This window comes from Artibeus jamaicensis, unplaced genomic scaffold (assembly GCF_021234435.1).
Source record: "Artibeus jamaicensis isolate MK-2021 breed Jamaican fruit bat unplaced genomic scaffold, CSHL_Jam_final contig_519, whole genome shotgun sequence".
Taxonomy (NCBI): domain Eukaryota; kingdom Metazoa; phylum Chordata; class Mammalia; order Chiroptera; family Phyllostomidae; genus Artibeus; species Artibeus jamaicensis.
The window spans coordinates 1,981,811-2,006,017 of NW_026521871.1; the positions used below are offsets into that span (position 1 = coordinate 1,981,811).

Sequence of the window (24,207 nt, forward strand, 5' to 3'; positions counted from 1 at the left end):
ATTGGTCTGATCAGTTAGCTAATTAGTGTCAAAGATGACAGTAAAAGCATTATTACTTGCACTACCAATAGTGAACATTTATTGAATGTTTGCAGTGTGCTCAACTCATGGTAAGTGCTTCTTATTAATTCTCATTTGATCTTCAGAACAGCCTACTATTCTTGTCCCTCTTATACCTGAAGAGAACTCAGGCCCCAAATCATAGAGTTGACAAGTGTCTGAGCTAGGGTCTATCCCCAGGCAAGCCACTCCAGACCCCATGTCATGTTGTTACCTCTTATGAAGTTGATAGTCATGGTGTCATATCTTTTTCACAAAGATTAATCTTTATCACTTTGTATTCCAGCTTTCCTCTTTATTGCTCACTGTTAATCACTCTTGAATCACTTCTCATAATTGTGTGATCATGCTGTTAATAAGGAGGTCAGAGTGTAGTAGGCCCAGATGAAGAAGATGGAGCATAAAAAGTTGAAATGATTTGTCCATGACCACACCAGGGTAGGATGTCACTGCTTCCCTTTGGTTGTTGGTGGCTTCAAACTGTTATATTTGGCATTCTATTTCTCGAAGGATATTGAGGTTTCATTTAACTATTTGCTTCCCTACACGCTCTGAGTTTTGTATGGTAAAAACTTAAAGCAGAGTGTTATTCATTCAACTGTATTCTGTTTCTATCAGTGAAAAGTTATTCCAGGTTCCATGATTTTCACCATGAAAGGTCTTATATGAACTGGAGAGAAGCATTCTGAAAGAACTTATTAAGCATTATTTCTATAATTACCTATAACAAAAGGCATAATTTAATTCCCCACATCCAACAAAAAAATTCATTTGAAGCTTCAGGAACTCCAGTTGGAAGGGCAGAGCTCATCAGAGTAGGTTCTTCAGGCAGAGAAGGGGTGGGGGGAGTATGGGTCAGGAGCCATGTTGGCTATTTTGTCCTCAGGGACACTTATGTGCGTAATGGAACATACCTCTCTCTCACCCTCCAAACCCCTCCTTCACCCTCCACCTCAGGACCCCACTGTGCTTCTTATAGCAGGAACAGGATCCAGAATATTGGCTAGTGCTCACCTGGCCCAGGATACTACATTGGCAGTGTTGAAGGAACAATTGAATTTCAACAATAAAGATCAGCATAGAAATACTCAGAGGACAAAAATAATAGCCATGCTAGTGGCAGGAATGCCTTGGTGAATTTTTCTGACTTCATCTAAAATGTCAGAAATAACTTATTTATTGAGTATGCGACATTGTGTCAATCCTCACCACAGTCCTCTCAGTATTTTTATTGTACTATTTATAGCCTGAGCTAGGGGTGAGCAAACACTATGCATAGCAGAGAGTGGGTGTCCAGGAAATATTTAGTGAGTTGAAGGGTGCAGATGAAGAAATTAAAGACCCCCAAAGTGAAGTTACTTGTGCAGGGTCACGTCACTAGCAGAAAACTAAATCAGGATTTGAACCCAGGGCTACCCAATTCTACAGACTTCCGTCTTTGTAATTGCTTCGGTAGGCCACTTAGCTGGTATAGAGCAAAGGAGATTGGAGACATCAAAGTATCTATCAAAGCTGCAGTCTGAGCTCTAGGAAATGTGGGTCCTAACCCAGCCACGCCAAAATCCCCGCGTGACCTTAGAAAATGCCCTTCCCCACTCAAAGCCTCCGTTTCCTAATCTGTAAAATGGAGAGATGGAAGCAGTGCTCTCTGAAGGTCTAAGTGTCCTCAAATGCCCCTGGCAGATTTATGCTTTGTCATCTCCCATGCTCACTTGGAGCTGGGATTGGGTGTGGAAAAAGAGTGTAATTAATTTACCACCCAAGCACGTTGAGGAAAGTAGCCAAATGTGTTTCATTTCAGGAGGCACAAAAATTCAAGGACAACATCATCTCAAGCTAACAAACACCCTGAAATAAAAGTGGAAGAGACAAAATATAGTAGAGGCATTTAAAGGTTCGATACAGCTTTTGGGGTGGGGAAGAAAAAGAAAAAGCTCATTTCACTCTTGGATTGGTGCAGCATAATCTGAAACAGGCGCTCAGGTTGTTAACTGTGCCCAGATCTGATACCCTGCACATAGGAGTACCACTTTAAAAAGGGGAAAAAATAGACGTGTATTTTTGAAGCTTTTCTTCTTATATGTGATATTTTTGTACTCCTTTGGACGTTGTATAGCCAGCCTTTGCTGCATCCAGCATGGGTTTTCTTCCTGTCTCCCTGGCTTGGGGATTATCGATTTGGAAGGTAAGGCTAATTTACATGTAAATAAATCTCCGTGCTGGGCAGCTAGGACTGGACGTCCAGATGCCGGGACTGACTTGCTTACGTCACGGCTTCATTAGCATGCGGAGGATGCGAGCACTGCAACAGCGACTTCTCTGGCACCACCAGCAGCTCTGCCGCGGATAGTTATTATTTTTTGGCTCAGCTGCACATTTCCTGGTTCAGTGGCTTGAGCTCTGAGACCAGCTGACTGGTTGGCCCGGGTCTGGCTCGGGATCAGTTGGTGACGCTGATGCTGGGGTCTGAGACTTCCTGCAGATTGACGAAAGCGAGGTTCTCAGAAAAGCAATCGGATCCATAGGAAGGGTAGAAGTCACACTTTTTTCCCCTGCCTGGTGGCTCCCAGCAGGATCTGGATCCAGCAGTGCTGTTTTCTGTGAGTGAATGCGGAGCAGCTCCGGCTTGAGCCTACTGCTGGCTTCAGGAAGGGTCCAGATTTGGAAAAAAGGTTTCTACAAGAAGATGCTTTGGCTGCCTGCGGTCCTGCTTGCTTTCCTAGAAGCCAGGCTCAGGGAGAAAGTGAACTGGGGCAATTGACAAGCTCAGAGAGTCTGGCAGAAGCTACAGAGACTGGGCTTTCATCTTCCTTGAAGGTAGGTAAGGAATTCGCTCTAAATCACAAATTAAACAAGTGTATTTTCTAAGGAGGATGAGAACGCAAGATCTAGAGGCTTTGCATTGGGGGAGGACATCGGGCCTCCATTATCTTAGCTAGGTGGCATTTTTTTGGTGGCTCTGTGGCACATTTTACCTTTCCTATGCTTTAAGCTTTCTAATGAAAGCTTAATTGTAAGGTGACATGTCACAGCTATAGGGCTAAGTCCTGCTTTAGGAGCAACATTTCTTTAAAAGAAGAGCAGCTATCTTTTAAAAAATAATAATAAACGGGGAGAAGGTTTAAAAACCAAACACTCGGGAGTGTGCTTGCACAGTAGTCATTTCTGTTTAGGATGTCAGCAACCATTAGAGGGTCTGAGGAATGGGGACTTAGCTGAGACTTTCAGGTAAAGAAATGGCGCTTGAATTATTTAGGTTTAATTTTAGCCGATGCTTTCAGATTAGAAATGGTGACAGAGCTCCAGAATATGACTGCACAGCCCGACAGAAACACATGACTCAGTGTGTTCTCTACACTGGATTTCTTACAGGAGTGTTCATGGTTAGGTCTGCTCAGGTCTCTTGGTTTCCTGAAAACCAATCACAGCATTACTAATCTGTCATGGAGGTCTTGGGATGAAATATTTAATCCCATGATTGTTATATGGTCTTAGAGTATGCTGGGGTCCAATAGGACTTTCATTAACCATAAATAATCCAGGCTGAACCAAATCACAGAGGGTAAGTAATCAGCACCAAATGCAATGCCATCACTGGGCCAAGCATGGCTCTTGTAGAATTTAGGCACGAAGATTATTTCTCCAGTGATAGAGTTCTGCCTTGAGTCAGTGCATCCATGACCACAGTCACGGGAGGGCTCCAGTGTGCCGTGAATACATAGAAACAGACTGCTGTGTACCCACGCTGCAGCTTACAAGGCTGTGATTTGCTTTGCTTGAACATCTTTTCCCAGAGAGTGTTTAAAACCATCTCACTGAGACTTAAAGTAAATGAAGCAGCCTGGCCACCTTGCTGGAGGCCAAATTGCTCTAATCCTGCCTCCCTGTGAGGCTTACTAGCTGCTGATGGCTTTCACAGAGGGGTCAAGATGAGTGTCCCCAGGGGCTCCAGAGTAAGTCACAACTTTGACAAATTACCATATTTTGAAAATTTGGATTTTAATACCTCCTTGATTGCTTTTAAAGGTTTTGCCTTTCCATCAAATGCTCTTTCCCCTTGGGAATTCTTTTTTAATGTAAAAAATAAAACACATTGGCTCTGTTGGGCATTGTAGTCTATAAACAGTCGTGGGGTAGCCTGAAATAGTAAAATAGCACAGTTTTAAATGGTAGGGTTGTAAAGGTTTGCCATGCAATGTAGGGAAAAAATAGAAATAATAGGAAGGAAGATGCATTCGTGAAAGCTTAAGGAATGAGAAAGGAACTTAGAGCTTAGACAGGATGGGCTGATGCTTCTCAAGGGCTCAGACTGTGGATGCAGAAAGAGCTAAAGACACTGAGAGCTTCCCCTCAGAGCAGTGATTTCTGTCTTTAAAATGGGGAAAGCCACAGAACCTACAGGCAGGGTGATAGGTATAAGGATTTAATGAAATGACATATGAAAAGCACCTAGCACTGTTAGCCACATGGTAAATGCTCAATAAATAATAGCTTTTATCGTTGTTGTCAGTTACCTTTCATCATCATAATTATACCCATTATTTCTAAAAAACAAAACAGTCTACTGAAATGGCAATATGTTCGCATCCATTCGTCTGCAGAAAGGTCTTGCTCGAAGAAAAGGTGCTACCTCCAGTCACTGTCATGTCCAAATCCATTCCCACTCAAAGGAACTTTCTACCCTCTTGACAGAGTTGACAGAATAAAGTGTATTATCTAGGGCTGCTGTATTTTGCAGAACTAAAAGTGACTGGATAATAAAATGAAAATCATTTAGCTCAGGTACTCTTGGAAAGCCCTCCTGTTTGGACAGCTGACACGTCACGCATCTAAAACTGCAGGATCCAAGTCGGAATGGAGGCATTCCTGTCTGCATTTCTCCTTTTCCCCAACTTTGCATGTGTGAGGCAGTTCTTTCTTTTCAGTGAAAAAGCATTTTTGTGTCCATCCAGGGAGGCCTTTGAATATGCGCTTCACCTGCTGGTTGACTCCTCAGAACTGATGCCACCATGTCTGTATATTCTGTTTGTGGGTAGACAGACTGTGCAGGGAAAGGAGCAGGCCTCCCTGCCTCCCTGCCCATGACTATGAGCATGATTTGTGTCCCGTGACATGATACGTCTTTGCCAGATTTGTGCCCTTTCTTCTTCTCTCATGAGTATGCTTCACTCACACAATTTGATAGCCATTTCCCTCTTTCCCTCCAACATCTTTCTTTTACACTTAGGTGAACTGGAACTCTCCAATACAGGGGTCTGAAGGACAAACTAAACGTGAATTAAAGGAGCCAGAGCCTGGCATAGAGTCCTTTCTCAGGAAACTCAGAATCAGGGCTTGATCATTGCTGGTTGCTATTAGTTTTCAATAAAGTAGTGTTTTGTGTGGAGAATGGTATGTACACCTAGATAATAGCCCACCTCCCTTGCCTTCTGATTATATATATGATCTTCATAGAGTTGCCTAAGCTCTCTGGACTTTGGTTTATTCATGTGAAAATTGGAAATTTATTTCCAATGGAAATAAATGGAAATTTATCCCCTGGACTCATGTATTGCTGTGAATGATGGCTGCAATGCTCTTGCCCAATTCCTGGTGCCTACTGAATATCGGGCTTTATTCCCTTCTGGTGCTGAGGACTTTCACATTTCCTATTTACTCCCAATCTTTGAACACAAGGGGGCAGTAGTTATAATGCTCATTTGACAGGAAACTGAAGGCCAAAGAGGGAACAAAAATGTAACTTACCCTGAATGACACAGTTGGCGACAAATTCTGTCACCTGCCTACTTTGCATCGATTGCAAAGGCTGAATTCCAGCAGGGCTCTAAACTACCCCGCTGTACCATCAGCCTTGAAGTGGCAGAAACCTTTCTTCAAAAACACCAAGCCATGGTCTGCTCTCTTCTCTGTTGTTTTTCAAACACACAAGTCAAAATGCTCTCTCCCTCAGACAGGAATTCTGGGTGGCATTTGGCTGAAGACCCACTAAAACTTTTCCCTGTTCTTTTTTTCCTGTTCATAATAAGTAGCTACTGGTGATTGTGAGTGGTCCCAAACTAAGAAGTTTGGGATAGAGGCATTGACAAAATCTGTTTCCCTCACTGATGCTCTTGACTGACATATGCCATTTTGCTCTTGTCCTAATCTGTAAAGATTTTTAATGAAATGTTCACATTTTTATTATACCTTATTTATGTGTGTCTGTGTGTATGTGTACGCAAATGAAGCAAAGAGAAATGTTGGCACAAGAGCACACTGAGTTTCCAGCAGCATAAGTCTCCAAAATCTCCACTGGGAACCTGGTCAGTTGAGTGTGAAACCTTGGATTTCTTTTTTCTCTGGCCTGTTCTTTGAGCAGTTCTTTGTTTGGAGTCTAAAACCTGGAGGCTGGCTAGCTTGTTTATTTCCCTGGGGACAAGGTAGAGGGAGAAAGGAAGCAAGTAGACAGAGAGAGAGAGAGAGAGATTGGATTGGAGGAGCTGGAGGAGGGGAGGGAAGATGGAATGAGGGAGCAGCTGGGAGAATACCAGAGCCATCTCCACACCACTGGGAAGGGCAAAGCTGAAGAAGGTTCCATTTAGGTGAAATTGCAGCTCAGAATACAAGCACCTCTGTTCTTCTTCAACTAGAAATTCCTTTTCTTCTATCCCCATCTGTCCTACGGAACTCACAGTACAGCCATTTCAAATCCCCAAACCCTACTTGTGGCTGACGCAGGGTGTGCTTTACACCAGAGCACCACAGACCATTTTACAAAATGCATTAGTTAAAAAGAGCACATTTTCCAGTACAATGGGAGCCTGCCTTTGCAGGGTGGGTGTAGAGGGTAAACTTCCGGAACACATTTGGCTACCAAATCTGTAAAAATCAGGTTGGCTGAACCAAAGACATGGTGTTTATGAAAGCTGACTCAGAAGAGGAACAGTAACACTGCAGAGGGCGGAGACTCCTCAGACATCACTAGTGGGACATGATGGCATTGGGGAAGTTAGGGCTGGCCTCGTCTGGGAACATGTTTCCAGAATAGTGGTGTGAGGCTGTGCGAGGAAGGATTATGGTGGTTTTGGATGTCCTCCCCTTCCTGGTCCCAGCATTAGAGCTGCTGTATGTAAACCATCCTGGGGCACAGGGGGCATCACAGGTACCCTTTATGCCCTGGACGTGGGACCCCACCCTGCCTGTCTGATGGATGACTGGCTTGTGTTGCCTCCATTCCTCTGGCACTGGAAGTGATTGACCCCAGGTCCCCAGCCCTCCTTGGCTCCTTAAAATCAAACCTTGCAAGTATTGCAAGGGCCAGGAAGCCCCATCCAGGGTTAAAAGTAACTGGGACAGGAATTCTTAGCATTTTGTTTCAACTGGGCAGGATGCCATTTTTCCAGCTCTTTTCTTGGCATCCATTCTTCAGTTGTGAGTCCTTAGAGATGCTTGTTCAGGAAAGTTCCAGGACTCAGCTGAAAACAACTACACTTTCTGTGGTCACCGGGTCAGATGTTTCCAGGGTAGCTGTTAGTATATATGTAAGTGTACATTTAGGGTGTCTTATGTGTCTGTAGATAGTCTGTATGCTTATGTAAATGTATTTAAAAATAGCTATTATAGATTGTGCACCTACTGTGTGCTAGCTGACACAAAAGATGGAGAAAAACCGAGATTCCTAGAAGTAATTTGGCCAAGGTTACACAGACAGTAAAGAAAGAGTAAAGATGGGATCCAAATCCAGGGTAATTGCAGTCCAAAGCCTGAATTACCAGTATGTCCACCGTTCTAGGCCTCCTTATACTTTTTACTATAATATCATTTGTGAATGCTTTTCTTTTGCCTTCTGTGGATCCCTCAATTGAGAAATACCTCATTATTTAAATGCTGAAATAAAATCTTTAGGTTGATTTTTTGGTAAATTTGGAAACATCCAAGAGAATATGTCAGGCATAAATTGGAACATATGGCTTCTTCACCCGCAGCTTTGAATGTGGCTTTTAAAATGGAAAAGTAAGATGGGTTGGAAAGTTGGTAAGACATGCTGAGATGAGGATGAAAAGCCACAGACCAACAGAAGCAGTCCTTTGGACAAGAGGGTGCATGGGACATTCTGCTAGGCCACACATATGGCCAAGGGCAAACCAGTTGGAATCTAGAGAGAGGGACCGAGCTTGCCTTTTACTCTCCAGTTCCAGGCACATCAGGTTCTAGCTAAAATTATTTCCCTTGTCTGAGCCTAAGTTCTTTCTTTTCTAAAATAAATATCCTGAATCAAATGAACTATAAGTTCTCATCTGGCACTGACCTTGGTAAATATGAATTTTAAGAATGAAGTCAGCCCTATGGGTGAAGGCGTGTGGCCCTTGTGTGGACAACTAAAAGGTCATGTTTTATATCAGGACCTGACCTCTCTGTTGACTATATGTTGGAAGATGAGAATCAGTAGCCCTCCAGAGAATGACTCTGAGTTTCCTGGAAAAACATCGACCTTTGGATGTTACAGAGGAGTGAAGAGCAGGTAGATGGTCCCTCAGTGTGTTGGTGCTGCTCATTCCTGCTCAGAAGCCTTCCAGGGCTGTTATGTGTACATTCTGCAGAGTGCTAGAGACCTAAGCTTCTCCAGTTTAATGTGCACACACTCGGGGGAGCTGCTGAAATGCAGATGCCGCATTTTTGACAAGCCCCTTGGTGATACTGATGCTGCCCTTTCCTGGCCACCTTTAAAGTAGGAACAAAGTGTTCCACAGGAAAGCAAATTTAACTAAATTCAGAAGACCCAGGTTCTAGTCCTAATATTATCATTTCTTATTTGAGTAAACCTCAAAGAAATCACTTAGTTGCTCTGTGACTCAGTTTTTCCTTCTAAAAAGTAACACAAATAATTAATAACTAACATTTAATGACTGCTGACAGTTGACAGAGTGCTCACTGTTTTATATGCTATATCTTATTTACTCCTCATGATAACCTTATGAGGCAGGTTATGTTGTCATCTGCATTCATCAGAAACTAAGCAGAGAGGTTAAATACTTGCCCAAAGTCTCACAGCTAGTAAGTTACCAAGCTGGGACTTGAATTCATCCCATATAACTCTGAAACCTTCACAAATTACAGAGACAGTAGATGGGAAGGATCTTGGAACTTATTTGTGTGAGGGGTTTTATGTATACACAAACATCGTAAATAAATACATTCACTTATATGATATACATACTTATAAACATTTAGGGCACCTGAAATCATCAGAATTAGCTGTTTGCCAAATGAGGTTGTATTGTTTTTCATTAAAAAATATTGTTGTGGTTTATATTAACTAAAATCAAATGCTATGTGAAGTTTTGAAGGACACTGGCATTTGCTCTGTTGTCTTGGATAGTGCAACTATCCAAAAGGAAAAATGTTAGCTGAGAGGAATGTTTAAAAGAATGGGAAGTTATGATTATTTAAATTTCTAGTTATTTAGAATTAAATCCCATTAGTTTTCTATCTTTTTTTTTTGTAAACTTGGACAATAGCTCTGATCACTTTTCTGCCTTAATACAAAGAGCAGGTTACCCAACTGAGAGTATCATTGTGACTCAGGATATGGCAGCCATGGAAATAATTTTCCTGAACCTGAATTCCCAGTGAGCCTGCCTTGTAAGTGGAAGTCATATGTGGCTGATCATGAGCATTGTATGACTTTGATATCTGTCACCTCCCTAAACAGCAGGCTTTGGCTTGGCAAGATAAACAGATGTCTGCATTTTCCCCTCATTCTTCCTTGTTATTCTCCTAGAAGCTTCATTTAAACGGTATGGAAAATCTTCTTCAGTGGAGAAAATTATTTTTATTTGAATGTGTTACCATGCTTGAACTCCATCCTGAGAAAGCTCCTGACCTAATATTAGTATGGCAAAAATCTGGCACCTGCACTGTCAGGTGCTTGTCCAGTGCCAACATCACTAATGACCACCACACTCTTTCTGTCAAGACCCAACACAACCTCAGAATCCTCCTCCACCCGACACTCCAGGCAGCCTCTACCCATCAGTGATAGCTGGCCCTGGAGATTTGCCTATATGCCATGTCTACCCTTGCAAACTCCCTGGAAGTTGGTTCTTTTTTCAGTTTGGTGAATATTTATTAAACATCTACAAATTGCTTATGCATGCTAAAAAGAAATTCTATTTTCTACTTACTCTACATTTTATTTTTGCTCCCCAAAGTAGATGGATCTGCAGGCTTATTGAAACTTTCAGTTAAAGTGTTGGTTAATTAAGGTTGTAATAGATTTTTTTCTTTCTCTGACGTATACATCCTGTCATTCTGATTAATATGATTACTATTCTTAAGGTTCCTGTCACTTTTCATTACCAGTGATTATCCAGCTTTCCTGGAATTATGCTCCCAGAAGAGTACCTCCTTTACATTCAGTTGTTTTCTGTGGGCATCCTCTGGGCAATCCAACCATTCGTTGGCTGGGAGGCCAGTGTGAATGGGGTGGCTGCTCTTGGCTCAGCAACTGTGTAGCTTTCCCCGGACGGCTTATCTACCGAGACTCATGAGTTCATTTAAATTACTGCTTAAGCCTACCACTTGCATTTGAATTCATCATCTCAGAGGTCACCTAGAAATCCTGCCAAGACTAGAATCTTTCCATGGATTAGAATTGTGTACAGCCTACCCCCACTTCACCCCCCTCCCATGCTTCCTGTGCAGGTTGGGTCACTTTGAACACCTGCCTCATTAGAAAGCAGGGTGGAAATACAAAGCAAAGAATTCACATGTTCATCACTCAACAACAGGACCGCGGGTTCTTGCTAGAGTGGCTTCTGAAAAGTGAACAGATGGAAATCAATCACTGGGCTTGATTTGGTCAGACAAGCTTGAACTTGCCTTCCTTTCACGTTGTCAGTTTGGCTGCCTAAATACCAATGTGGTTTGCCTTTGCTATGCTTAAAGATTGTTTTAAATCTTTTACCACTGAATTGCTGAGATTGAGCATCCTAAATGGTAACTATGATATCATGTGCTATTTTGATTTCTTAAAAGAACATTGCAGAGAGTGAAAAATAGAACATCTGCAAGATATGAGGCACTGTCTCTGGCCTTATGGGGAATATTAGAGAAGGCCTTTTACACTCAACCTGTTCTCTGAACCAGGCGCTTTTAACTTAGATCCGTGAGCATCAAAGGACCAGAGGTGTCTGATGAACTTCTTGAAATTAAATGCAAACGTTTCTGTGAATGTGTGTATGTTCATTTTTTCAAGGGTAAGATCAGATTCTTAAAGACATAAAGTCACCCAAAAGGTTAAGAACTGCCAGAGTTGCTGGAAGATTGTTATAGACACATCCAGCAAAATCTCCATAGGTTAACATGGGACTGGAAAAAACTGTCCTCAGTGGAAATACAAGATCTGTCTGGAAAAAGCCCAACCATTGTTAATATAATGAGAATAGTTTGCGTGACATTGATGTAACCTGGCAGCCAAGGAGAATGGACTGGAATGCACATATGTGAACAATGATGACTTCACTGTACTAGTCAGTGGGGACAGTAGATTCCTCTGAGTGAGCATGTGTACTGTGTGGCTGTCGCATTCAAAATGACTGAGTGAGTAGAGCCATCAAATCTGCATCGAATTTTGCATAAAGCTTGAACATTCATCCATGGAAATTATTCAGATGATTCAGAAGGCTGCAGCTATGGGCACCTGGTGATTGGTAGCTTCATTATGACAATGCACTCATTCACGCATCACATCTCATGCAGAGTTTTTTGGTGAAACCTCAAATCACCCAGGTGGCTCATCCCCCCAGTAGCCCAGATTTGGCACCCTGACACTTTTGGCTTTTCCCAAAACACAAACCACCTTTGAAAAGGAGGAGATTTCAGACTGTCAGTGAGATTCAGGAAAATACGGTGGGGCAGCTAATGTCAATTGGGAGAACTATGTAAGTTCCCAAAGTGCCAACTTTGAAGAGGACTGAGGCATCATTGTCCTGTGTACAGTGTTTCTTATATCTGCTTCAATAAGTGTCTCTATTTTTCATATTACAAAATATGGCTGGCTGGATACTTTCTAGACAGACCTCATATACTTTTCTCCATGGCTGCCCCTAAGTAATGCTAAGCTCTGTGGAGCTAGAGGGAGAGTTTCCTGGTTGTCGTCCATTTTACAGATGAACAAATTGAAGTCTGTGGTCTCAGATACCAAGGCCAAAGGTGTACTTATTTCTTCTGTTTCTGATACTTTTCATTATTCATTTAACAATGTTTTGAACATTTACTTTGGGTTAGGTTAGGAGTTTTCAGTTTTTCTATACTCAAGGCATTCTTTCAAATACTGGACATTTGTGATACATCTAACAGAATTAAATTACACTACAGTTATGGTTCAGTTCTCGGTCATTCTTGACAGCATGCACATTCCCCTCTGTCCTAACCTTCCTTTTTCAGATGCTTTCATTTAATCCAGAAAAATAGCAGTCTTCCTTTGGTGTAGTTTTAATGATATACTACTGATCATGTAGTTAACTCACACTGTATATGTTTGGCATCATTGTAACAAACTTTAGTTTCAATTATTGCATAAAATAAATAATAAAAAAAATTTACTCATTATTCAGACCTTGTGTGCATACCCATGAAGGATCTGTAGCCTGCTGGTTCAGAACTATCAAGGTAGGTTCTGGGTTTAGGCATTTGAAAGTCAAAAATTTTAACTCATCGAATGCTCATTGTCCTAGATACAAGATAAGCTCCTTGACCTTACAGAAGTTACATTACAGTGGGAAAAACATAGTAGACTCATCAACAAGTAAGGTAGTTTCTGATGGTGAAAAGTATTAAGAAAAAAATTAAGAATAATAGAATAGATAGTAAATGAGAAGGGGAAATGGGATATTTTTATAGGCACCTTGTTGGAGGTACCTATGAGTGAGGAAATGAATAATGAAAAGGAGGCCAGGTCATAAAGAGTGGAAGGGAAGATATTCCAGGCAGAAGAATAGCTGCTGCAAAGAACCCCAAGGGAGGGATGGCCTTGGCAAGTTCAAAACACAATGAAAGGTCAGTGAAGCTAAAAGGTGGTAGGCAAGATGGGCAGTGGGACAAAATGAAGTTGGGGAGAGAGAAAGGAGCCAGATTATATATTAGATGTTGTAGACCTGGGTTAATGATTGTGTATTTCATTCTAATTGCGTAGGCGTGCCAGTGGCACATTTTAAGCAGGATTACTGAGTGTTATCGCAATTATTTTAAAAACAAACAGCTGTTAGAAAATAGATTCTGGAAGAGTGAGATTGAGAGCAGGGAATTAGAAGTAGCTGTTGCCACAGCCCAGGCAGAAGGTAATGATGAAACGGACCAGGGGAGGAAAGATACAGATACGGTGAAACGGGGTGATGAATAAATGACTGGGACTTATCCCACATATGAGGAAGCCCAGACTCTGGGCTGGTGGTGTTCACTGTGTCAACTACACCAGGCATGTGAGGGTCTTGCTACATCCAACAAGTTTTGGAGCAGGAAAGGAGAGGGCAGGTGGGGCGCTGTGCACCTAGGGGCAAATATCCTTCAACCATCATCTTGTTGAATCTGAACATACAAAGTTTAAATAATTTCAAAACTTCACTCCTGTAGAACATGTAAATTCAATTCACCAAGAGCTTCTTTCCAATAAAACGTGAAGCAGGAAATGTTATTTTCTTTCTGCATACTCCCCTCTTTCCTCTCGCTGATGCAGACTATCTCTTAACAAAACTGCAAAAACCTTTCCATAGATCCAGCTTGAACTCGAAAAGTCATCATCTTGCCTTTTTTGTCTGTCCTGGCTAAAGGAAACCCTGAGAAATTTGTTTTTTTTCCTTGGGTTTGACCAAAGCAGGGTTCTCCTGAAAATAACACTTTTCCCTGTTGCTTCTAACTCAGTCTGAATTGAGAGGCTTTACTCCCAGTGTCAATTTTTGGGAAACACCCAATTTCTTGATGTTCTTGTTTCCTGAGACTGCTGGGGTCATCTTGAGCCTTTGGCCTCATTCACTGAGAAACATGGGTTTCTGGGAAGTTTTTGCCTTGAGCCCTTCAGCTCAAATAGTAAAGGGCCCCTGTCAAGTTTTGAAGGGTGTGACCATTGCCAGAATCCCCACAAACCAAGCCCCTGAGGGATGCTCTTGCCAGCTGGCCCCTGTCCACTCCAGAAATGACTGGATTTCAGTGCTTCTCTGTGTATGGAGCTGGCTGAGTTCCCCTGGATGAAAGGCGGCCTAATATAAACTGAAAATGTTATTAATAAGCAGCCACTTAAGAATTTCCTATGACTTGCCAGTGATTTGGGGGCCTCTGTGTGAACAGGGAGAAAAGCACAAGTTGTTTTACATGGATTAAGGGACCAGTACAGTCAGTCTGAAGGGGCCTCAAAAAAGGTGTTCAGGCATTTGGTAAAGGGTTCTTGGGCCCAGCAGATTTGGGTTTGCATTTTCATTTTTATCGTCTCCTAGCTGTGAGACTTGGGTAAGTTACAGAAACTCTGTGAGCCTTGGTTTTACCATCTGTAAAATGAGAATAATAATAATTTCAATCTCAGACTGTGTTTTGGGGTTTAAGTAACAAATGCATAGAAAGTACTCAGCACAGAGATCAGCATCTGCTTAGAAAATATTTTCATCAAAAGAAAAGTGGGGAAAATCATACACTAGTGATGGAACCAGACTGACTTTACCTCCCCTATCTTAGCAGGAAACGAAGTAGATTTGAAGTTGTAGACACCCCAATACTTAGTAGGACAACCACAGCACATAGCCTATCTGGGCTTCACCTTCTTCATCTATTAAATGGCAGTAATCACCCTTGTTCTTGTGACTGACCTTACAGAGATTTTTGACAATTCACAGAATTGTGTGAATTAAAAGTGCACAGTAAGCTCTAAAGTGCTTGGTTAGTCCAGGGGGCATTCATTTAATACCCAAACTGTCCACCTGATTGTATCTTGGTAAGGAAAAAAGGTTACTTGTGTGACCTGGAAATATTGAAAGTATGGTAAAGATTTAGTAATCCTTTGGTAAGGATGATAATCAAATTTACCTTGCTTAGTCTAGTGTACTTTTTAGTATATGCTAGGTGTTTCAGAAAGATATAAAAATGATCTGTTCATTACTTCTCTGTTTTCCATTGATCTGTTTCCATCCTAACTAGAATATATTATTAGGGCCTAGATCAACTTCTAGACAGCAAGAACCCTAACAGTTCTTATTTACTTGTTTGTTTTACTTTATATGCCTACACATAGCATAGGGTCCAACAAACATAGTCAGGTTTCATTATACCAAGCATGCTGTACATATTAAGATATTTAATTCTGACATCAACTTAATGAAGTGGTAGAGTTAAGTTTCAAACCCAAGTCACTATACCTCCAGAATCTAAGGTCTTAATCCACTGCACTATATATACTGTCTTCAAGTACTTAGGGCATATTTAATGTCTCATCTCTTGTCTACATGTGGTTAGCCAGCTTCTGCCACAAGATAGCTAGAGACTTAACAAGACCCTCAGCCGATGACATGGAGGAGAAAGAGAGAAAGGCATCTCTCTTTTCTGTGGCATCTTCCAGTTCTTGCCTTGAAGTTTGGAGGCAGAGTGTTAGATGGTTTGTAGTCATTTCTCAGAAGGACTTGTCTGCAAAGGAGAAGCTCTAGGAGCTTGCTGTGCTAAGTATCCAATGAAGCAAAGACAGACTTGCTGTAAAATCACTATTAGGCTGTGGGCAAAGTGAAGTGGAGGAATCTATCCACAAGAGCAAGCGCCATTCATCCACCTTGTTTGATCTTAGCAGGCCAGTGAGTCTGACAGCAGCTGAGGAAATCTGAGCTGCTCTAGATTCACACCACTTTTGGTAGAAACGTGATGAAGCAGGTAGCAGTGTTGCTATGGAGGCACCATCAGTGGCCAAGCTTTTGTCCTTTGCAGGTTCCCTCTGTCTACTCATCACCATGCTGAATTAGCTGGCTGGTGTTTAGTGGGCAGATCCCTCACTGGCTGCAAACACATTTGCAATAAAGTCAAAACTCCTTCCCATGGATTGCATGTGTCAGTTGCCAGCTGTTATCTTGTCACCCTCTAAAACTCCTCTCAATACCTTGGTGACACCACTGCCCCACTGCCGTGCCTTTATTTACTTGTCAGAAATGCCCCTTCCTTCTCTCTTTGCCTGGCAGCCTGCTGCTAAGCACACTTCAGGTGCAGCTTCCTCGGGGGGGGCCCTCTCTGACTTCTCAGTAATAGGAACTCTCTGTAGCACAGTGCCTGGCACATGGTAGGTCTTCTAGTAATCATTAATCTAACAGCAAAGTCAAAGTAATTTTTACTTTTGTTTGTTTTAAAACTTATTTTGAAAAATCACGATGTTACAGAGAATTTACAAGAATAATGTAAAGATCTTCCATACACCCTTTTAGATTTCTCCATTATTAATATTTTGCCACATTTGTACTTCTCTCTCTCTCTCCACCCCCCTTTCCTATTCCTCCTCCTTACCACCCCACATTCACACCTTATTATTATTGCTGGACCATCTGAGAATGAACTGCCAACATCATCCTGTACCTGTAAGTATTTCAGCATCTATCTCCTCAGAACAAGGGAATTCTCTTGAACATCCCCACAAGTACTCTTCACTTTGAAAGTTGTAGTCTAACTCTTTGTGACTAAAGGTACACCTTTGTATCCCAGGGAGACGGGGATTTCTTACAGTTTTTGTTTGTTTCTTTTAATTCCTTGCAACATCTACCGGAATACATACTACATAGTAGATGTTCAGTGAATTTTTGTTTAATAAGTAAAGCTGCCAGCAGCAAATATTTTTGGCATTCTCTTCTTCCCCCTTGGCACTCACTATTCTGACCCATAGTCCCTGTCTCAGTAGAAACCATAGCCTGTTTGCCTGAGCTGTCCTCTTTTGCATGTGTGGTAAGAGAGCCTCAGGAGTGGTCTTCACCCAGGGACTGTTGGGAATTGGTGGATAAGTACCACTGCATTCTTGACTCCCCAATAGAACATCTCTAAGGAATGTTCTATGCCATCTCCTGTACCTCCTCACCTGAAATGATTCAGTCACAGTTGCTCAAAGCTACAGCCTCCTCATTCCCTTGTCATATGTTCACATCCTTCCCTTCCCTGCTTTCCTTCTCCAGTTCCCTATCAGGACTTATTGGGATTACCTCCCAAACTTTGTTGTGCTTGGATACCTTTTGAGGATCTGATTCTGAGAGAACTCAATTTATGACCACATCTCTCAACTGCTGAGACATCATACCTGTAAATATAAATATAGTAAGAGATGTCCAAAATACGAAAAGTCATCGGAGACACTTAATGTGTTTCCACTGCTCAAAAATTACAAGATAATTAATGTAAAGCAGGGCACTGTATATTTCTTCTCTGAAGTATGAATTGACATATGAGTTAAGAGAAGAAACAACTGTCACTGAAAATTATCCTAAGTCAGCTTTGGCAGCACCAGGGAGAGAGAAGTTCCTCTTGGTGCAGATGGCCAGAGCCGCTGGAGCCCCGGTGGAGGGCAGGGAGTTGGGCAGGGCCAGGCAGCAGGGTTTTGGCTCTCAGAACACAGCAGCCTCCTACCCTGCTGGCCTTGTCATTGTCTCCACCCTTTAACTTGTGTGTTTGTTGGGAAACCATTATTCCTTTCTCATAGAGATAGAGATCTTGCTTCCAGACTTGGCAAGTGTCAAGGTTCATGCCTGAGTCCCTCATTCAGACTACCAAGAAAGGGGGGAAAACAAAATATTGTGGCTGGGAGATAATAGGATATGCTGACATCTAGGTATCAGAACAGAGGGATATAAGAATTCTGAGAAGGGAACTCAGGAGAATGGAAGAACTTTCTTACACCCACTAAGATGGCACCAGCCCCTAAATTTTACATCTGTGCTTAAGTTTTGGGACAGGCAGTGGCTCAGCCAGTTGGGTCACTATCATCAATGTAGATAGTGATGGGAGAGGGGAGGACACACACCACCTCCTGAGAATGACTCATACCAAACTCTTTCCCACCTCAGAACCTTTGTACTTGCTTTCCCTGTGCCCAGGAAACTCTCTCCTGGTTTTTCTCAGAGTTGCCTCATACTGGCTCTTCTAGTTGCAACTCAGATGTCACTTCAGTGGGGAGTCCTCTCCTGGTCCATCCTCAGTCCCCTCTCTTTCTCCTCTCCTTGTTCGTTTCCATCACAATACTTATCACTATTTATAAAGAGCAAATTTATCCATTTGTCTACCTGACTGTTGTCTGTCTCCTTCTCTTGACTCTAAGCTCCATGAGGTTAGAGTTATTATCTATATTGATCAGTGCTCTATATTCAGAATCTTAGCACAGTGTCCGACACACAGTAGATGCTCAACTGCTGTTGTCTGCTTGGGTGGTTGGTTGGTATATTGAATGTTTCAATGGATATGGGTGGAAGGTTGCATAGATGGATGAATATGTATGAATGGATGGATGGATGGATGCATATGTATGTATAGATGGATATGGGTGAAGAGAAGCATGGAAAAAATGCACAGAAGAAAATAAGGAAGATTTGGCCAGCAAAACAAGGTGGTAGAAAGACCACTGGTTTTGGAGTCAGAGGACATAGGTTCTAATTTCTATGACTTCAGTCAAGTGGCTTCTAAGTTCATAGCCTAAGTTTTTATAGCTGTGAAATGTATAAAAATGCCAATTTTATAGGACTGGTGAGAATGGATAAATGAAATAAACTGTGTTAAAATAATGTGACTATTATAAATCCTCCATAAATGTAAGAAATTATGTTATTAGTAGAAATATAGCCTCTGTATTCAGCCTGACCTGCTGTCCTCCAGTACCAAAGCACCCGTGGGAGTGGAAGGCAGGGGTCAGGGCCCAGGAGGTCAGACCTGTTGTGTGGAGTCCTTGACCCTCTCGGAACAGACTTTCACCTCTTGGAACACCCTCATTTTATTTTAGCCAGCCCCCACAAATATATTTTTTCCTACCTTCCTCTCTGCCATTCTGATCCTCCACTTGTGTTTGGAGGAGGGTGGGGTAGAAGGTGAAAGCTGAAGCCCTGTGTGTGGGTCATAATCCTGTGACCCAAGCAGTTTTAGAGTGGAACAGCTTGTGTTCTTTATGACAGCTCAGTTTTGACAACTCTGACTTGTTCATGGTGAGGGGTAGGATTATAAATAGTATCTTAGGGCAGGGGGACCTTGCTTCTAGTTCTTACTGGCTCACTTAAGCACAGCAGGGTCATGCCTTTTTTGTTAAGTACAACCACTGTCTCTTATTCACTTACTTCCAGGCAGCCTGCAATCCAGTAAAAACCCTCTTCACCCAAAATACTTATTTACCTCCTGAAGCCTGGGAAAGGTGTTCCCAAGGGCAGTAAACTCAGAATAATTTTTTGGCTCATTTTAAGCTGGTGCTTTGCATAGCATGTGAAAAAAAATGGTACTCTCATTGGAAACCCAAAGAAACTGGGCAGCAGAACAGACTGAAAAAGCCAGAGTCCTGCCCAGCTGCTCCTGAGACAGTACTTCCAGGACAGGTCTGCTGGGTGGTTTGAGGTGACGTAAGTTATTGCAGCACTGAGAGTATGTGACTGGTGTACAGAGATGCAATTCAGAGCCAGTGCATGGTGGTTTTAAATTATCCATGCCCCATCTTTCCCCACTTGCACAGAAAACTGCAAGTTGATAGATGTTGAAATGTTTTTCAGATGTTTTTTATCTGAGGGACCTAACTGATTTTTGAGATACCAATAAATATACATGTGCAATCCCCAAGTTGCCAGCATCTTCCAGACTATGTAAATGAATACTCCGATCCAGCTACAGGGCACCAGATCAGGACAAACCCACTTATCAGAATTGAATGATGCACAGCTATTTGCTGAGAGTATTGTGTGTGCATGTGTGGGTGGCTCTGGCTCATGTCTTGTCATTCCAGGCCAGAGTCTTTTCTCTGGGTACTTGCTGATGGCGAGCACATAGAATGAAATCTGGCCTCCAGTTTCTTAACATGGGGCAGTGGGGGGGGCGGGCGGGGGGAGAGGACCAGCAGCTGTTTCTCCTTAACAGTGATTATCTCTGGGACTGTGAGTGTTTTGAAATATTTTTCTTCTTCTGGCTTATCTGTAATTTGTAATTCCTGATCCTTTTTTACATTAATTGTGTGTTGGTTTTTTTAAAGGATAAGGGAGCAGTAACTTTAAATTATAATAAGGAGAAAAAGATTTCCTCTTATTAAAAATAAAAGGAGTTATTCTTTGCCTTTCATGAGCTGGAGTCATGAAAGAATTTAAATACCTAGGACACATCTGTTAGTTAGCAGAAAGCTGTGGAGGCCTTTGGGTTATTTTAGCACTTTGTCTTTAACAAAAGTATATTTTCCCACGCCTGATCTCAGCTGACTGAAGTATTGCCATGTTGAGTTCATCACTGTGCATATTCCTCATCAATCACTTGGTTTGTGTTGGGGCTGAGCCACTCTTTAAGCAATCTACCCCTTAATGCTATGCATAGAAGTAGCCTGAACCTGATCTTGCTATGGACTTGGCACAGACAAGCTCATACCGTGGGTGAGGTGAAAGGCAGGAGGACAGATGGCAGGGCTGGCAATGAGAGACACCATTCTGGTGGCTGGTGTGGTGCTGCCTCTCACCAGCACTCTTTTACACACGTGTCCCAGTGAGCACCCAGCTGAGTGGCAGGTGGGCTTAGTGATACAAGAGTTGAAGACGTGGTGATTAGAAGGAGTTGGCATAGATCCCCTGAAACAGTTTTTTAAATTGACATTGCTCATAGTTGCTGAGCCCATGAGTTATGTTGGTAGAACACACACTGGTTTTCAGACTATACTCTGCAGCACTTTCTAACTAGGAGGCTAACTACAGAAGAGTGTCCTCCAAGTGTGGTCAGAATCACCTGGGTTGCTGGCAGAAGTACATTCCTGGCCCTGTGTCACACTTGTCTAATCAAAGTCACTGGGCACACACAGCTCTAGTCCTGAATCATCTCCATGGAATATTTTGGCAACCAGGTATGAAATTTCCCACGACTAGAATCATTTCTATCTCTCTCTCTCTCCCTCCTATCAAATTATTGGGCACCTATTTCATATTTTGATAAGTACTGGAAATGACCTTGAGGAATCCAAGGCAGTGTGTTGGCTTCCATCCTTGTGTCTTTGGAACCTTGGGTCCTTAGGACGATGGAAATGCCTGGAGTTTGGGAAGGAAGTTGAGCTTGAGAGAAATTGAGTTCAGGGCCTCCTTCCCTCACGTCAACATGGGCACCTCTGTGTTATATATTAAATGTATTTCCATATGTAAGTTCTTCTGCAAAAGATACACTCTTCTCGTTAAAAGTGGGGGGAGAGTGAAAGAGAGAGTTAAGAAGAAATTTTTAAAGGGACTTAATGATTTATTACAATCCCATCCAAATCTAGAATGCTGTAGTTTATGACTTGAACTCATCAGAATCATATGATAACGAAAGATTTCTTTTTGCCTTCATTCTATCACTTCTCACACAAGCAAGACATGATGGTTGAGAGTTTAGTGTTATAAATAACCTGTCAACATCTCAAGGATGAGGAACCCCCCAGGCACACACCCAATCTTTTTATAATGAATCCTTCCACATCATGATAGGTGAGTTACTTGATTAGGTGAGTCGTCCTCCAAACAGTATGGTCACCAATGCAGATGACCAGAGTACTTTAAAATGGTTGAAAAGAGAGCCTCACTTGCAAGTAGTGTTTATTCCCTGGAAGAGAAGACTGCAGCTTCTGCATGTGAAAGTGAATGAATTAATAGCTGCAACTTTTTGTGTGGGGGTTGGGGGTATGTGTAGGGTTTGTTGCTGGGTAGAGGGAAAGAAGAGGAAATGCAGGGTCTCTGCTCTCTGAATCATGCCTTATTCCTTGGAAACTTGTCATTCACAAGTCCAATTATGTGCAGAGAGCATGTCAGCTCTGACAGAATGAAACCAATGCACGCTTCATACAGCTGGATTTTTTAAAAAATGAAATCCCACTTCATTAGGAGGTTCTATTTTCATAAATGTCTGTTTGGGGGAAAAAAACAGACCAAATCGTATACTTCCCCACGCACTCCTGAAAAGCTTTAATCAGTGCATCGACAGAGAGAGCTGTTGAGGGTTGTGTGCATTTTGCCAAGAGGGGGAGAGACACAGGAGGGTCAAGAGAAATCCTCTTGGCTTTACCTCTGGCCCTCTGCTCTTTCTGAGCATCCGGGCCTTGAATTCCCCATTTGTAAACAGAAGTCATTAAATTAGTCTGTGATGCTCAGAGGCTGTGATGAAACCACTCTGAGGTTGAAGATCCTTTACAAATAAAAATGCTTTGCCACGGGAGCTGCAAAGCATTTATAACATTTATAAGTGTTACTTATAAATGAGGATGGAAGGCAGGCAGCTGGCAGGGAAGTACAAGGTCCTCCTGGCTTCGATTTACCACTTTTATTTTCTTTCCTTTTTTTCCTTTTTGGTTTTGATTTTTCTGAATGTGTTTACTATTCAGGAATAAAAGACTATTCTGTGGTTGGAATCAGGTGTGCTGTCTATAGGTAATTGTTTCTGTTTGGGAGTCAGATAGATCCTTCTTTGAATCTGTTTTGCTTGCTGTTTAGGGCTGATATTGCTTAACCTCTCTCTCTGCCTTTGTCATCTTCCCTGGAAAGTGAGGTGGTATTTTCTTTCTTGGTGTGCAAAGCTGGGATCTTTTGTGTAATGTTTAAGAAAGTTGCTTAATTTCTCTGGCCATTGCTGTGCATTCTGCTCGTGAATGCCCACACCCCAATCCTGATCACCCTTCTGCCTCATCTTTCTTGTTTTCTGTAGCACTTAGTGCCTTTCATGTACTAAATGATTGAATTTGTTAATGTTTATTGCTTATTGTATGTTTCTCTCCCTCTAAGAACATAGGTTCCACCCTGGCTGCTGTGGCTCAGTGGATTGAGCACTGGACTGCGAAGCAAAGGGTCACTGGTTCAATTCCTGGCCAGGGCACATGCCTGGGTTGTGGGCCAGGGCCCCAACAGGGGGCACGTGAGGGCCAACCACATATCAATGTTTCTCTCCCTCTCTTTCTCCTATTTCCTCTCTCTAAAAATAAATAAATACAATCTTTAAAAAAAAGAACATAGGTTCCATGAAGGCAGGGATCTTTTTACTAAGATAATCTCGAGTGCCTAGAGCAGTGTCTGGTAGGTGCTTGACAGTTATTTGTTGAACGACTGCATAGGGCTTTTAGCCCTCCCCCCATTTCTTTTATGTTCATGCTTCTACTCAGTGAGACTTGTTCTGGAACTGGTTCTATAATTCTGTGGTTCATGTTCTTCTTATCTTTTTTATTTTTCTCCTGGAGCTATAGTTCATTAGATCACATCCATCCAGCTTTAAATATTGTGCTTCTCCTTGTGTTGCTGAATAAGTTTGAATGATGGCTATTCTAGAATCTCAATTTGGTTTAAAAAAATCCTCTACTTTTTGTTTTAAAAGTACGACTTTCTAGTAAAGATATACTAGTCATCAAAGAACTACCTAAATTTGCTTTTAACACACTAACTAAAACTTTTTTTCTTAAGTCATAAGCTGGCATAAAAAGTTCTGGAGGGGAAGAAAAAACATGACAACTTCTCCAAAACTCGGACTTCTTTAAAGTAACTGGTTGGGTAGTTACTTTTAAAACTAGCTCTGACTTGTTTCTAAAAGGAGCAGCCAGAGTTTGGGTGAAACATCTTTGAATTTGGAGACACACACCAGTCCCACACCTGCATCTCTGTGTTCTGGGTCTGATAAAAAGCAGGAGGTGGGGGAATCTGACAAGCCTGATTTTGCTGGACTAAACTGATTTTGTTTCTTCAATACATTTCGGGTGTTGAAATTCAGTCACAAGACATTAATAGGATAAAGACAAAAACCAACTGATCACCTCAATCAGTGCTAAAAAAGCACTAAAAATCCAACACCCTTTTGTGATAAAAATGAAACAGATCAGAACAAAACACACACTCAGCAAAATAGCATGGCAGGAAACTTCTTCAGTGTGATAAAGGACAGCTGCAGAAAGCCCATAGCTATATCATATTTGATGTTGGAAAATGAGTTGCCTTCCCTTAA

The 24,207-nt window shown here is 42.0% G+C and overlaps 1 protein-coding gene across 5 annotated transcripts in view; it reads left to right on the forward strand.

The window, feature by feature from the left end:
• The window catches only part of PRICKLE2 (prickle planar cell polarity protein 2), a 349,535-nt gene that overhangs the window by 227,262 nt on the left and 98,066 nt on the right, over nucleotides 1-24,207 (forward strand). The window contains exon 1 of one of the 5 annotated variants that reach the window (XM_037136142.2): nucleotides 2,461-2,881. The exons of 3 other annotated variants lie outside the window; for them this stretch is intronic. The gene's annotated coding sequence lies outside the window, so the exon portion shown is untranslated. Of the gene's footprint in view, nucleotides 1-2,460; nucleotides 2,882-24,207 lie in introns of those variants that run through there. One more of the 5 variants, XM_037136140.2, reaches the window with a different exon arrangement.